The sequence below is a fragment of the Podarcis vaucheri genome (assembly GCF_965113315.1).
Source record: "Podarcis vaucheri genome assembly, chromosome: 1".
Lineage (NCBI taxonomy): Eukaryota > Metazoa > Chordata > Lepidosauria > Squamata > Lacertidae > Podarcis > Podarcis vaucheri.
In genome coordinates, this window is record NC_138759.1 from 92,212,676 (window position 1) to 92,217,835 (window position 5,160).

General features: G+C 41.8%; 1 long non-coding RNA gene across 1 annotated transcript; it reads left to right on the forward strand.

Moving 5' to 3' along the window:
- The first annotated feature begins 509 nt into the window (after positions 1-509).
- Positions 510-4,863, forward strand: LOC309541274. The gene is made up of 3 exons (XR_014223686.1): positions 510-951; positions 3,153-3,264; positions 4,490-4,863. It is a non-coding gene; the product is annotated as an uncharacterized lncRNA (long non-coding RNA).
- Positions 4,864-5,160: the final 297 nt, after the last annotated feature.

Below are 5,160 nucleotides of genomic sequence, written 5' to 3' on the forward strand. Positions count from 1 at the left end.
AACTCAGTGGAGCAAGTTACACCGCAAATCCTTTTCTGGAATAAATCCAGGCATTTCACCACAGCTACTCATGAGTAAATATTTGAGCTATTTAAAGAAAGAAAAAAGTCCATGGATGTCCGATTAATGGGCTTTTCACAACCCACATTGCGACTGCATATCACTTGTCCTGTGGCTAACATCCTCTTGTACTTTCTCAATTGTCTTGTCTTACAGATCTAACAATCTAAGTCAGAGTTGCAAAACCCAAATCACTCTGAGAACCATGACATTTTGATTAAATCCTAAGGCTACAGGCCTATGCATGTCTACTCAAAAGTGGGTCCCATTTAGTTCATTGGGACGTGCTCAGGGAAGTTGTGTGCAGAATTGCAACGTAAAGTAGGAAAGCATTTCTGACATATTTTTAACCTAATGCTCTATTTTTTTATCCTATTCTTTGTTAACCTGTCCCACCCTGCCTGTAAGATTTCCTCTGTACTCTGTGCTATCATTAGGTAATTTTGGACTCTAGGATTAATGATCTTACAGATGCTCCCACTTTAAATGGTAACTGTATTACTTCAAAATGTGGTAAACTGGCCCAGCTGCATTTAGGGCTCCCCAATATGCAGGGTGGAGCCCTGGACTTTTCCTCTAAAGTCCTATTCTGATGGCGCCACTGTCAGAACCCCTTAGTGGACTCTTTTATTCATAGTTCTCTCTGAACTGCCATTTCTGCTCTCTCTTTTATCTGTTGCCTTTTAATTCCTCTCACACTCAAGCTCTCCGCCTGCATCAACACATGCTTTTCTGTGCTCCCACTTCTCATCTCTTGGATTGCCTTACCAGCATCTGGTGATTTGATTTTCAGACATTAGCAAGTGATACAGTGCCTACCTCCATGATGAAAAGCTTCACCTGTTGATTCCTACATGCCAAGCTGCAGTTAGAAGAACGTCAGATACCCGTGTCAGTCTGCTTGCTTGTGTTTCTGGCCAGTTGACTATTACCACTATGACTTCTCTTTTCTTCCATTAGTCCCATCAGTTACGGGCAGGCCTCTGAGGATGTTGCAGGAATAGACTCGGTAAACCAAGCTATTTCACACACACACCAAAGATGGGGGAAATAGCTCCAGTTTTTCCTTGCTGAATTCCAGATTCAGAGTTCTCTAATTCCTCTACAAAACCTTAACCCCGTCCCTTTAAGTTGTTGTTTTTATGATGCTGTATTTTGGGTACCACTGAAAAAAAGGCCTATAAATGAACTAAATGAACTAAATTTTACTGAGAGGAGCAATAATTGTAGCAGAGATTGCCCCCGATGGTCTGTTAAAAAGTCAGGTAGACAACTGCAGTAGGTCTGCAGGCCTTATGTTCTGCAGGCCTCATTTGAGATAATGGAGACAAATCATTCAAATGTGAAATGGGAGGAAATGACATTTGGACTTTCATTTTTCACAGAGCTGTTTTACTAATTGATGAATTGCCAACATCCATCTGGGTGGATGTTTCTGTTCCTTTAAGAGGGCAACTGGGGGGGGGGGGTTAGCAGATATAAATAATCTCATTCACTTTATAGCTACTATTAGCTTCATAAACTAATAGAAAAATTGCAGTTTATAAGTTCCATGCTGCCTCTCCTCTCATTGTCCCAAACATGCACACATATCAACACATGCACAAACAATCCAATGGTCCAACTGTGTGAATGATGGATTGTTTTTACCCTGATGGAAAAAAGGGAGGAACTACAGAGAGATGTAATTTGTGTTGTGGCAATTTCAGGGGAATTTAAAGCCTCTCTTCCCACCATGTATGGTCCCAGTCTGGATCAGAGAGCCCTTTGCTGGCTATTTACTTCCAACAACAATGTGCAATTTCCTAGTTGCATGAATAACATCATGTTGTGTTCATCCCTCAGTTGCAATACTAGACAGTATCTTTATTGCTTGTGCTGTGTATGTTCCATGTCAAACCACTAGCAGGTTCCAGTTTGTCCCTGTTTGTTAGCTGAGACCAGGCAAGCAAGCAACTCAACAAGCAACTAAGCAGTAATATCACAGCTGGGTCTACCTCCCAAATCCATGAAATGGGGCCAACAGAATTAGCAAGGTATCCACAGGGATGGGGAACTTGGGGCCCCCCAGATGTTGTTTGACTACAACTCCTATCACCACTGACCATTGGGTTGTGCTAGCTAGGGATGATGAGAGCTGTATTTCTACAACATCTGGAGGGCCACAGGTTTCCCATCCCTGCATTAAAGGGAAGTTTGTGGATTGCTAAGCATACAAAGTGTTTTAAGGTTGGGACTGAAATAATGGTAACAGGTCTATTGCCAAACTGAAGAAGACCAAAAAGTAGTGCTGTTCACTTGACCAGAAGTGGGGGGACCTTTCTAGTCCAAAGACTGCATCACCTCGTGGTGATGCTGCAGTAGAAAGCAGGGCCTTCTAGATGCTGCAGTAGAAAGCAGGGCCAGAGGCAAAAGAGGAAATGGCCAGAGGCAAAAATGGAGAGTAGTGGATGTTACATGCTTGTACAGTTGCCCCCACCCCACATCTCTCCACCCAGGCAAGCAAAGGGCAAGCTCACATTTCAAAGACACATTCCAGCACTTGAGGGAGGCACAGCACAAATCCAGTGAGAGATACGGCCTGGGGGGATTCCTGGGGGCATTTGGCTTTGCTTTCTTCAGTTGTGGGGACACTGAGAGAATCTCCCAGAAAAAAGGCTGGAAGATCCCCAAACACAGTATATAGTGTACTCCCTCCCTCTCAGCTTTTGATGGCATCTTCTCCTCTGCACCACAGGAGCTCAGGGGAGGTGGACACAGATAGGCAGAGCTGCAGATCTATGTGGCAATGATACAAGATTTTAAAATGTGATGAGTATAAAAAAAAGGCTTGCATATTCCTTTCTGTTTCTTTTGGCATCACCTGAGGCTTGAGGCTTCTCACTCCAGTGAACCGCTGGGGACACAAATCCTGATGGCAGTGCTTGACAGCTATGAATATTTCCACATAGCTTATAGATGCATGAGAAGATGTGGGTTGGGCATGTTCTGAGGAAGCTGCCTTTGGTTATTTGTAGATGGGAAAAAAGACTTTAAATTGGTCTAATGAAAACAACCTTTAAGGTCTGAAATAATAATATGCTTGTGCTCAGATTTTCAGAATTTGCCTGACTGTTGAGATACACAAACAGACAGGGAGAAAGGCTGCACACACAGAGGAAAATATTGTCATGGTGAAATGGAATGTCTGAACACCTAACGTAGGTAATTGAACAATGTTATGGTCACCCTTTTTGCAAAGCATCATACTGAGAAAATATTAGCTGGGCAGCTAAGCCACAGGGCCTTTTAAAATAATTCTGTTTATTAAGAGATTTTCCTCCTTTGTATTACAGAAGTGAAGTAATAGAGGAAGAAAAGAAACTACATTTCTTCCAAATCCTTTATGAGATTCCCTCCACCTTCAGGCAATTTACATGAAGAGTGGAAAACCCCAAAGCCACTTTTGATCTTTTATTTAATTTGTTGCTCTCAAATGCCCTAGATAAGTTTAATTCTGTTCCCACATACCATGATAAATCTGCAGAAAACCACCTGCATTTCAAGGAGGCATCTTTTCTTTCATTGCAAACCTTATATTAAGAATCTCTGCTACTATTTCAGTTACACTAGGGACTGGGGATCTGTCAAGTTCAGTTTCTTATTTTTCCAAAATCATATTCAGACTATTTATTTATTTATCATTTATTTATTACATTTGTACACCGCTCTGCATCACAGGACAGTTCACAACATAAAAATGCAAAATGTTTCTTGGTCAGTTCTGGAACCACCCTGAGATCTTCGGCTGAAGAGTAGTATACAAATTTAATATTAGTTTTAATCTTCAAGGAAGTGGCTGTTTGAGAGCTATAGCAACCTTCTTCAATGGTGCTAGGAACCTGCTTTCAAAGAGGTTTGCTCTCTCCAGATCAGCTGACAAGGAAACCTGCTTGTAAAGGAACAATTCAGAGCACCTTTTAAAATCCTGATTGTTCCTTCCTCACTGTTTCTATACTTGCCCCACACTTGACATCATATATAAAATCAGGCATGAGGCAGGTGGGTATGGTTTGTGGGAAATAGCCTTGCGAGCCACACCAGGCCCATTGAGTCCGACAGGGCCAGACGTTCCTCAGCCCTGTGGTGTCTAAGGTTGTAGCATTATTCCAGAATACCACAGCTCCATAGTAACACAAATTCTGTATCATGCCACAGCTATATAATGTAACAAAGGGGAATTAATAGCAATAGCTTAGCAATGTGTATTAATCTCATTGCACTGCTCACAAGGGAAAAAATTGGATTGTTGTTGCTGTCCTTCCTGTTACAATGTGTTTTCTTTTAAAAACTCTGTTCCAGCTCAAGTGCACACTTTTTGCTTAGAGTTAAACCACCAAGAGCTTGACAGGTAAGAACGAGCAGGTGAACTCCTGACCTTTTCTTTCAGTGACCTGAGGAGCTGAAGAAAACAAAACTCAAAACCTGGTGCTCATCTAATTGGAAACCGGCTGAAGAGGCAACCGATCTCCAGCAGTCATCACACCCTAGTCAACTAATTAGGTGCATGACTCTATGTCAGGGTAAAAAAACAAAAGGCTTGGTCTAGCCCATTTGCTGTTCTTGTTCAGTGTTAATTCTCTATAGAAAAACAAGTGCATAGCCTTCCTTAATGTATCTCCTGGCCTGAGGTTGAAAGCCTTGACCTAACATTGTCTTTGTGACTGGACAGATTAGCAACCTGACTATTGCACTCCTGTGAACCCTAATCATTAAAAACACAATTCAAAGCTCTGTTTTCCTGAAGCTGCAGGATTTCCTAAATGTTTTGTTTGTATATTTTTAGTTGCTTCCTGTTGTTAGGTGTTATTTAATGACATGGCTGCATGTTCTGATGAATGCTGTAGGAATAACAACTGTTTAACTATTTGTTCATTTTAAACCACAAAGTGGACTGTTTCAGTTCTCGCTGTCCCCCTTGCCGCTCTTTGCCATGGCCACAAGCCCTTCCTTTATTATATAGCTAGTTGTTTCTCCAGCATATATCTTCTATTTAGTAGGACCTTTATTCTCCTGATCACAAAGGGAGTAGAATCCGTTTGACCTGAGAATCCAAACCCC